Below are 12,183 nucleotides of genomic sequence, written 5' to 3' on the forward strand. Positions count from 1 at the left end.
CTGAGGCCTTCCCACTCTATTGGCCACTTGGGTTTGGTGGCCTCAGAGCTGATTACTCTCTAGAACGCAGATCATCTGTTTTTCCATATGTAGTTCTCAAAACAATACAAAAATACAGAGTTGTAACTAAAATAATAGCTTCTAAACATAACTCCAACACATCAAAAGTTGCTGGGTGATGCTTAAAGACATAAAAGTATGATGACTTGCAGAATCTACCAACTAGTGTAAACCACCTTTTTGATGAAGATGATGAATCGCAAAGGCAATTTTTCATAAACATCTTTGGGTTTGCAGCATAGTGTCACCCGTCAAACTGAATAACAAACAATTACATTGTTTGTAGATGCTTCTAAATTACGCAAGTAATGACATTTCTGGAATGAATGATATACACCAGGGGCCTGTTCTTCGTACGTCGCTTACTACATCCAAGATCAAATGACACATCCAAGACCAAACCATCGCGCTAACCGTGAGCTCGCTAATCCGGTTCCCCGAACACACCTGCTGTTGACGATTAGTACAGCTGGACGCAGTAATGTGACATCACTGGGTGTCGTAAAAGGGGCTACGCATCGATAGTAGAAACATTGATCGGCAACCCGCTGATTGGTCGGCGAAAATGTCGAAGGAGCGCGCTCGGTATTTTCCGGCAGCAGAGCAAGAACTCATGAGTGCGGGATTTCAGGAGTTTCAGAGTTTAATGAAAACGCAAGAGAACACTGCAAAGGCTGCAAAAGCAAGGAGAGAGGGCTGGCAGGAAGTTGCTGACAAATCAAACTCGTAGGTAATTTAATAATAATAATAATAATAATGGATTGGGTTTATATAGCGCTTTCCAAGGCACCCAAAGCGCTGTACGATACCACTATTCATTCACTCCCACATTCACACACTGGTGGAGGCAGCTACGGTTGTAGCCAGGCTGCCATATCGCGCCATCGGCCCCTCTGGCCAACACCAGTAGGCGGTAGGGTAGATCTATCATATGACACTATATTGTCCAATATCATATGGCATTATATTATATTATAATATGTTATATTATATCCCCTTTCACATTAGAGCCACAACAGGACCCACAAGAACATGGGAACAAGTAAAAGTGGAATACAGGAGTATTCTACAGAATGGTAATATTTATCTCTTAGATTGCTTTTCGTCTCTTGGCAAGGTAATACTGGCCTGTAATACTCTGTTAGTTTGTTCATAACAGCAACCAAGAAAAGGGCAGAGGAAAAAAAGACAGGTGGTGGTCCTGCACCCCCTCGTCAACAAGTTGGTTAAGTAAATAATACCCTCACGGGAATATCGATATCTCTCAATGAGCACACTGTCGCGCTGAGCTAAAGGATCCTGTCTATCCCGCAATATACGCTGAATTCTGAGGACTCTCCTTATCAATCTTGCACCTTCCGCAATGGGTTGCTCGCGTATACGGACAGGACATGGCTGCGACAGGCTTCCCAAACCCACCTTCGCTTTTATAGCCGTGGTCTCTCATCTTGATTACACAAAGTAATTTACAATTACTACTCTGAAATATGAATTACATCTGTAATAATCACATACATGTAATAGAATGTTAATAGTACATTTCCCTTTTTTAGGAAATGACCTGTATGTATCTGTGTGACATCAATAAAAGGATCAAGTGCTGCATTATCTTTAGTTACATTGATGTTATTTATTTATGGTGAAACAGTGGTGGAATATCGCTGTTGCTTTCGTATAAATGAAGCGGACATACCTGCGTGGCCGCGATCTAAGAGATAAGATAAGATAAGATAGAACTTTATTAATCCCTCGGGTGGGTTCCTCTGGGAAATTCGACTTCCAAAAAAAGCACAGCAACGACCAAAGTTACAGTTACAGAACTGTTATATATATATATATACACACACACACACACACACACACACATATATAAATACAGAGACAAATATAAATAAAATATACAAAGGGGATAAATAGAATAAATAGGAATAAAAAATAAAAATACAAGTGAATTGCACATTTCAAGTATTGAGTCTATTGCACTGTTGACTATTTACAAAAAGTATTGCACAAGGTATTGTACAGTGAGGTGCAGAGGCACTACAGCTTAGTTGTTCCCCCTAATCCTGTTTACATAAAGTAAACCTGCTCCCGAGCAGGTTTACGCTTACGGCTCTGTTGCTATGACAGCAAGTCCCGGATGAGCTTCGGGGAACCGAACGATCCAGGATCACGCAAAATCGTCAACAATCTAATCCAGCTAACTTACTTAGCGAGGTACGAAGAACAGGCCCCCGATCCAGAAAACTGTCTCCGATTAAAAACAAAAAACAAAAACTGAAAGAGGGCTCCCAGCCATGTTATTGTCAGCTGCAGATAAAAGTGAAAAGCTTAGTTTTAGAAATAATTTCTTCATGTAAATTTCTATTCAACTGCAGAAAAAAAACTTTAAAAGTTTATGATGTTGTCTGTGCTGGAAAAACTCAAAGTGATTTTGCATTTGACCAAAGTCCCTTTGATAAAACCACATGCTGTTTTCAGTTGAAGCCTGCACATGTGGGGTGGTGGTGGTGTGTGTGTGTGGGGGGTGGGGGGGGGGGGGGGGGGCATTTGCTCAGAGACAGAGGATTTTCCTAAGCCTTCCGTTGGGTCCTATAACCTGCTCTGAATCTCAGTAACCTCTCATCTGTCTTTAAAGTCTTGCCACGGATATACCTTTGTTTCCTGAGAGTGCAGCTGGTGCAGCAGGTGAGATGCGTCTTCTTGTCTTTATGTAGATATCAGGGTTGGTCCCTCTAGACTAGTGAACATGAGGATAATATGAGGGGTTATATTAACTGAGCATGAGGTTGAGAAGGAGAAGAGAAGGACTGGAGATGATAAGCACTAACAAGGGACTACCCAGGGTCACCCTGATTTTATTAGGCAGCTTGAAATGGAATCAAGTTGGCAGGAGTCGCTATGTTTGTTCAATAAACTTTAATGGCTCCTATGGACAGTAGAATAGTAGAAGCTCTGCCTGCCTACATTACTGTAGCTCCTATTACAGAAGCTTCCATAACTGCTAGGTTATGGGTAAGTTCTCTCATTCATCGGAGTCCATGAAATCTGTTTAAAATATTCCCAAGCCTAAAATGCAACAAAGACAAAAGATGATTACTCTTAAAATTTGGCAATCCATTATCATGGTGTCATAACCAGAGATAGGCAGTAATGTGTTACAAGACATATTGCCGTACATTTTGGGAGGAACACCCTTCAACTGGTGCGGGAGTATGAAAGGGAATCAAGGAAACTAGCGGATTATGGGAACCATCTCCGTTTCAACCTAAGATGTAGACAAAGCAGAGTTGTTCCTAAGAGCCTGCGCCTTGGATCCACTGTCAGGGGATACAGAGCAGACTTGATTCTACAGAGAGCACAAAATCACCTTTTAAGTGAAAGGATAAGACAGGTCCATTTCACCATAGATGCCCTCCAGATCAAGATCAGCCAGACCCTGCAGGAACTGGAAATCCTTCTACCCTGTCCAATCTTAGAAGAGGTGTACAAGTTTGTGGACAAGGCCCAGCGGGCCCAACACTCTAAAGGAAAAGAAAGACAACGCAGGAAATTTCACACCTTGCTTTCAAAAACACACACTCCTCATCCTGAACCTACACAACCCAGAGAAGAAAACACACCTGAAGTCAGTCAGGAGAAATGGGTTAAGAACTTTCCAGACAGGATTCTCACTGAACCTGAAAAGAGAGTATTAGCCAAAGGACTCAATTTTGCCATTTCTCCACAACAGTTGCCCATAGTGGACCTCATCACAGCCACAGAATCTGCCATACGGATTAATAAATTATCACAGACAGAAGCAGAGCAAATCAGGATGAAAGTCTCAGCCACGCTCTCCAGTGCCAAAGTCCCTCCATCCAACCTCACAATACAGGAAAAGAAGGCCGTCGCTTCCCTGAGCAAAGACCACAACATCACTGTTTTACCAGCTGATAAGGGAAGATGCACCGTGGTCCTAAACACTACAGATTACCACACAAAGATCACTACTCTCCTCAGTGACAACAATACCTACGAAGCCCTAAAGCGAGACCCCACAAGCAGCTACAAAAAGAAAGTTATAGCTTGTCTTCAAGACTTTGAAAAGGACAAAATTATTGACCGCCTTACATATCACCGCCTTTACCCAGGGGATGCCATACCCTGCATCTATGGACTTCCTAAAATCCACAAGGAAGCTGTCCCACTCAGACCCATAGTCAGTAGCATAAACTCAGCCACTTATAACATTGCTAAACACCTTGCTACCATCCTTGCTCCTCTCGTGGGGAACACCCCACACCACATCAAGAACTCCACCGACTTCACCGACAAGGTCCAGAAACTTACCCTGGATCCAGATGAAACCATGGTGTCCTTTGATGTAGTCTCTCTCTTCACTTGCATACCCACCACGGAGGCCGTGGAGACTGTCAGAAACCGACTACAAGAAGACAGCTCCTTGGAGGACAGGACCAACTTCACACCCGATCAGATCTGCACACTGTTAGACCTCTGCCTTACCACTACATATTTCAAGTACAACGAAGGCTTTTACAGACAAAAACAAGGCTGTGCCATGGGCTCCCCCGTGTCACCTATTGTAGCCAACCTTTACATGGAGGAAGTGGAAAGGAAGGCTCTTGGCTCTTTCAAAGGAAGAGTACCCAGCCACTGGTACAGATATGTGGATGACACCTGGGTCAAAATCAAGACACAAGAAGTGGAATCCTTCACTGCGCACATTAACGCTGTGGATAAAAACATCAAGTTCACCAGGGAAGACACAAAGGACAACTGTTTGCCTTTCCTGGACTGCGCTGTGCACATTGAAGAGAACGGCAAACTCAACATCGAAGTTTACCGGAAGCCCACACACACGGACCAGTACCTCCTCTTTGACTCCCATCACCCTCTGGAACACAAACTTGGAGTGATTAGGACCCTACACCACCGGGCAGAACATGTTCCCTCTAAGCCTGAAGGAAAAAAGAAGGAACACACACATGTAAAGGAAGCACTCAAAACGTGTGGCTATCCTAAATGGGCGTTCTTAAAGTCAGCAAAGAGGCACAGAAAAGAAGACCAGACACCAGCGAGGGAGGATAAGAAGGACAGACGCAACAACATTGTCATCCCCTATGTAGCCGGTGTATCAGAGAAACTCAGGAGAGTTTTCTCCAAGCATGACATCCCGGTGCATTTCAGACCCAGCAACACACTCAGACAAAAACTGGTTCACCCGAAAGACAAAACGCCAAAACACAAACTTAACAATGTGGTGTATGCTGTACAATGCAGCGAGGAATGCTCAGACCTCTACATTGGAGAGACCAAACAGCCACTTCACAAGCGCATGGCACAACACAGAAGAGCCAGGATAAGACTCAGCAGTCCATCTGCATCTTAAGGATAAAGGACACTCTTTCAAGGATGCCAATGTTCACATTTTGGACAGAGAGGACAGATGGTTTGAAAGAGGAGTGAAAGAAGCCATCTATGTCCACTGTGAGCGACCATCTTTGAACAGAGGCGGGGGTTTACGACACCAACTCTCTGCCATCTATAATCCAGTTTTGAGATCCCTTCCCAGATGCCTTAACGCCCACTCACATCCTGGGCCATCTGACCTCAGGAATTCGCATGATAAGGTGGGGCCAGGTTTCACAATGAACACACCCGAAACGCTGGCTGATTGGGACCCACACCCAGTTTCACACCTTGGCTCAGGCGATTAGAGGATCATCAGGGGGTCCTTTTGTCCCTCTGTGGGGGGTTACTCCCACTAGGTTTATATCTGGGACTCTCCACCATTTGACCTTAGAACTGAAGAAGCTTCTCAGATGAGAGGTGAAACGTCTTCAAGTAACTTAAAGAAGTCCAGACGCTTTTCTTTGCAAGCTCCTTTGACTACGATGACCTGGATGACTGAGAACCTTCACAGACATGTTACAAGTAATGCGTTACTGTAATCCGATTACTTTTTTCAAGTAACGAGTAAAGTAAGGGATTACTGTTGCTAAAACGGTAATTAGATTACTGTTACTTTCTCATAAGCACGCTGCGTTAGTAAAACCGTGATTTTTTTGCGAGAGTGTCTCATGACAGTGACGTAAGCGAGTGCAATGTTCCTGGCAACAGCTATGTGCAGATCAACAATGGATTATATATCGAGCGCGGGAGAGAGTATGAGCGTGCAGCATTTAAAGCGTGGAAGTACTGACCTTAGAAAAATTAGACTAACTGACTGATCTAAGGCTAAGAAACACTCAGATATTAAGTTAAATTTGAGAACCGTTTAATGGAAAATGTTAAAAACTAATAACATAGGCATTTAAAACCATTAATCACATTCTCAATAATGAATAATGCCGCTTAAATGTGTGACGCCTCGCTTCATGAATTATCAACATTACACTTCAGACAAGAAGAAAAACATTTAGAATAATATGAAAACATGTTTTTAACAAAAGATGCATATTACTAAAATTAACATCTGAAAATGTGCCGTGCATTATGAATGATGCATGCTGTTCGAAAAACCTTGCATCCGTCCATTGTACCAACCATTTCCTTTTGTACAAATCCTCTCAGCTCTTTTTTTTTTTAGTAACAAGGAAGAAATTATTTTCTTCCTTATTACTAAAACCGATTCTAAAGTACAATTTCAATAGCTCAGAGGTACACAGCTGTTATACCATCTGATTAGATACCAGGTACAGTAACCACAGTTTTATCTGAAGTTAGAAGAAGGAAATTAGAGGTCTGCCAGGTTGTAATGTCTTTTAGACATTTATGCAGTTTAATCAAATTGGTATGAGTTATCTGGCTTCATGGACAGGTAAAACATCATCTGCATTGTAATAAAAATATATGCTATGCCTTCCAATGATACTGTCTAGGGAAAGCATGTATATTGTAAATAGAATTGGTCCTAGCCCAGAGCCCTGTCAATTTTGGGGTAAAGAAAAAATGCCATGTCACAGTGGAGCGTCCAAATCAATTGTTACATCTGAGGCATGTAGAAGAGCATCACTGATAACACATCATATTGAACCTTAAAGCTGATGGCCAACAACAGCAGAAGACCACACTCAGTGCACCTACTATCAGCTATAAACAGAAACTGAGGCTCATCAAAATTAGACAATAGAAGACTGTAAAAATCCTTTTCTGGTCTGATGAGTTTCAATTTCTGCTGAGACAATCAAATGCTAGGGTCAGAATTTATTTTTTACATAAAATGAATAACCATGTTTATCCTTTTATAAGGACAGTGCAACCATGTTCTCAGGGCTGCTTTCAACATGATAGCATGCCAAGTTACAATATTCAAATCATGTCAAACGGCTTTCTTGAATACAACTTCACTGTACTTACAGGACCTCCACAGTCACCAGATTATCAATCCAATAGGGAACCTATTGTCAAAGAATGGGAGAGTTGCATCATAGATATGCAGCCATCAAATCTGAAAAATCTGAAATTTTATATTAATTTACTATCATACTATCATGTGTTAAAAAAGAAGACTTGCTTCATGCTTAGTTTGTGGTGAAAGAAATCACAAGCAGAGCTATCGAGCACATTTGATTATCGTGACAATAATAGTGTCTCCCCCTTCTTGTGCGCTGCCATTCCCCAGAACAGGGGTCTCCAACTCCAGTCTTCGAGAGCTACTGTCCTGCAGCTTTTAGATGCGTCCCTGTTCCAACACACCTGAATCAAATGAATGGCTTGTTCTTCTTCTCTTCTTCTTCTTTGTGTTTAACCGTGGTTGGCAACCAACGTAAAGGAGCATTACCGCCTCCTACTCGAATGGCTTGTTACCAGGCCAAACATGAGGGCATGCTGAAGAGGTAATTCAACCATTTGATTCAGCTGTGTAGGAATAGGGATGCATCTAAAAGCTGCAGGACGGAGCTCTTGAGAACTGTTGAAGAACCTTGCCCTAGAGTGAAAAACTCTGTCCATTCATCATGTTGATTGTGGTAGAGCTGCAGCATATCCCAGCTGTGATAGCTCAACACAGCAGGGTACACCCTGGACAGGTTGCCAATCTGTTGCTGGGCTAAAACACACATATAAACAGCCTCACACCTGTGGTCAATTTAGAATCACCAATTACCTAACCCCATGCCCATACATGTCTTTAGGCTGTGTGAGGAAACCGGAGTGCCCAGAAACTCTCCTCAACCCTGGGGAAAATATGTAAACTTCACACAGAAAGGCCCCTGATTGGCTTCAAACCAGTCTGGTGAGTTAATTTGTCTTAATTATTTTGCCATTATCTTCCACGTATCTGATTCAGGTCACAGTGAGGCTGAGTCCCAGGTGGATGGGGCCATTTGAATTGAGTTCCTCTAACAACTTCCACTGGGAGGCAACAGCATCTTTACAAAACTTCACGGCAGTTGCTCATCAGCAATGACCTGCATTCCCAAGAAATTAAGTTAATAAACAATAATTTTAATGATAACCAGATTGGTTAAATATTAAAGAATAGGATACATCTTCTCTAAACCACAAAGGTTTATAAATAATGAGATGCAGAAACATTTAACTAAATCAGAGAACACCTATTAAGTTATTTTTTTCTGAAGACAATATTATATACGGTGCAGTTCAATGTTCCCTCTAATTTTTCATGTGTCTGAGCGAACACACAAACTCCCTGAGCGGTCCCTTGGACCACTGTGAGCAACATCAGACATGTGCACTGTGGTCACGCCAGCATTGAATCCATCCAAGTTACATGGTTTATTAAAATAAGCAAATTACAGCATTTATATTTATGTTAGACTACTTTTAATTAACTGCTTTAGCACACTTACAATGAAAATTTAAATAAATCTTGTTCATGATCTGTGTAGTATGTTAACACTATTTTAAGTAAAAATAACTTGAACTCCAATTTTGAAAACAACTTTTTCTTTTTTTTTCTTTTTAAATAAAGCTCTGACTTGTATTGTGAGTCTGTGGTCTGGGAGAGAGTCTGTAACTCTTTGTCTGAAAAATACAGTATATAATGACCAACGTTGGGCAATTAATTACATAGTTACTTCTTCAAAAAAGTGAGTTTTGCAAACAACAAAGTTTTTTTCAGCTATTTACCTAAAAATGCAGCCAAGGCGGTTTTTTAAATAAACATTTCAAACTATTTACAGAACATTCAGCTGCTCTGCATCAAATTTGATGCCACACACATTATTTGTGCCACTCCAAAAAATAATTTCTGTCCACTATGAGATAAAGGAGAACAACAGCCTGATACCTGCAGGCCTGACAACAGGAGATGTATCACTCCTGTAACACCTGTAATATTCAGCAGTTGCCTCATTGTTCTGACACACACAACAAAACTATTGACTACACTACACACTAACTACACAAGATTTGCGCTAAACGTGGCAAATCTCTTACATCTCAAAACACCGCTGCACTCCTAAAACTCCTCCCTTCCTAAACAACTAAACGCCATGTTTTGATTGGTCGACATGGTACATTTTCGACCAATAAGGGTGGGGGGTTTTTTGGCGTCATTTTTGCTCACAGGCGGAGAGTGCTTTTGAGCATTTTCCTTATAAAACGCAGTTTTTCCCGTTTCTTCCCGCAGTAAATATAAACAACGATAGTATTCAGGAAAAAAACAAACAATGCAAATATTTTTATCATAACAGTGTTTTTACATGGCCTATCAACACAATTTAAAAACTGGTATAAAGTCCACACTTTTTCCGTCAATTGTTCCGTCTGTCCTGGTCACATCTCCAATGGTTGTACACTTTGTCATTAACGTGGCTTTGCCCCACATCAGCCACGCCGCTTTGTTAGCTAAAACACCGGTGTCGGCACATAGGGACGCTGTCATAGCCTGTCAACGACGTTGATTAGCTGAGTACATACGAATGTGAATCGCATCATTGGCTGGACTATGGGATAAGGTGGCATCATAATAATCCCATACGGGAGCAGCCAGTCACTTACTGACTAGCACTGCAAAACAGAATTGTTAAAGTTTTAATTTTAATTTCAATTCAGGTTAGATTTTTTTTCTGTGCGCAGAAACCGTGCCAGCAGTGCGCATTTGCGCTGCACTTTAGAGTTCCCTCTAAACTGCACCACAGTTTAGAGGGAACATTGCTGCAGTTTCTTTTCATAATATTCTATAGTTATATAGTTTAAGCCACCAAAGTAGTGGGTCCCAATACAGTACTGATATTTTCATCCAAACAGTGACATAGAAAGATGAATAAAAATCAAGAGAATAGTCAATAGTAAAAATATCCACTGGCAACCCTCACAGTTCATAAGTTGGATGATTGGTGTTGGAAGAAATTGCACCCGCGTAACCAGATAAACCTGTGTAATTTCTTGTATTGTATTATATCATATTTTAAATGTAATATAAGATCATATCTGCCTCCCCTGTGCACACACAGGCAGATATTAAACGACTTCACTGGTGTCTTCTCCCAGTTGTCTGATCTGCAGCAGGACTCCCACCTCGCTCAGCTTTGCCTCCAGGCTTCTGCGCTCACAGATGCACAACTTCAGCCCAATTTTGACTCAGAAATTACCATTGTTGTTTGGTCATAAAATTGCATCAGGTATAGTATTGTTTCCTTCACAGGCATGTGGACCCCAGTCCAGTTTTCTGTCATTATCCTGCAAAGACAACAATTTTTACTGCCCACTTGTGTTGTGTATCTCTTGTTTATTCAGTGGGTGCCAGATTAAATGGGGGATTGATGCAGAAACCTCAGTGGAGATAGAAAATGCCACTAAACTGCAGAGGGAGTAAATCAGGCAGACAGAGATGAAAGGAGAGTAGAAATAGAGAAAGGTAGCATCTGTTTGGCAGGTGGACGTGGCTTGTCTCCTGAGAAAGAAACATGTGACATGGATAATAAATGTAAGCCTTCATATTGTTCTTTGTTTCAGCTGATATTGCCATGCAAACAAATCTAAACTGATCATATAGATAAAATACCCACATCATATGACGTCACTGCCACAAAGGCAAAAACACTTAATTTAAAGTGGACCTGCTGTGCAGAAGGAAAAGGTGAAAATGTGGATTCAATAACAGAAAAATGAAGACCTTATTTACAGTCACTTCCCTTTGGATTTATATTTATGATTTATTTTTTATTATTATGTGTTGTTGTGTTTTTAGATTGTGTTTGAGGGTTTTTTTTTTTTTGTTTGTTTCTCTGTTGGTTGTATTTGAGTGAGTGAGTTTTCATCTTATCCTGTCTCCCATGTGTTCCACATGTCTTGCTAAAGGCCTTTTATGTGTTTCAAAACCGGAACAACCACCCAACGTTTTCATACAAGATGATTTTAAACATCACCAGCAAAGGGCAGAATAATGAACAGCATCCAAGAGTGCATTCATAGCTGGGCTGATAAATCAGATCTGTGATTATAACCAGATCTTCATTCACCAAAATACAATTTACTTAAATTCTATAACTCTCAGTCTGAAGTTCAGTTTTTTCTTGATTGATTTAGTTAATTTTTTTTTTTGCTGTGGCGATGAACTGAGGCAGTATTTGGGCATTGCAATTTCTTTTCTAAGCTTTTCTATCCAAGTCCCCAAAATAGGCAAAAATTATTTTAAAAGGGTTTGAAGTTAACTGAACCTTACCACTACCTGTAACCCTAAATAGGTTGGCAATGACCTGGTGGATTACACGAGGTTAATTTTCAAACTCATCCTGTTTTCCCCTCTCAAAGATTTCTATCAGATTAAAGTAAACTCCTTTCTAACTTTGAGTTCAAGTGCTCATTTTATAAAAATGTTGATTCCCTACTTTCCTTTTTCTTCAAAAACATATCCCCATTCATCAAACATTGTTCTCACTTTCCAAAATTCACTCATTCAGATTCTCAAATTAGTCCCCACAAAGGCACAGATAGACACATGGGTACATATAGCATACCTCTTCTCATCTGCATGCTGGTGAAACAATCAGTATGTTTCACCACACACTCATTAACATGGATAGATTGTGAGCATAAACAATTTGAATATGAGTGTGAGATGTAAGGAGCCCCAGGGTGTGTGCAAGTGTGTTTGCTGATTGAGTTCTGGATGGTTGACCTATCAAGAGGATGTACCAGTTATACTGCTGT

This window comes from Rhamphochromis longiceps, linkage group LG17 (assembly GCF_057381845.1).
Source record: "Rhamphochromis longiceps isolate RC_006_pf linkage group LG17, R_longiceps_female_GT1.1, whole genome shotgun sequence".
Lineage (NCBI taxonomy): Eukaryota > Metazoa > Chordata > Actinopteri > Cichliformes > Cichlidae > Rhamphochromis > Rhamphochromis longiceps.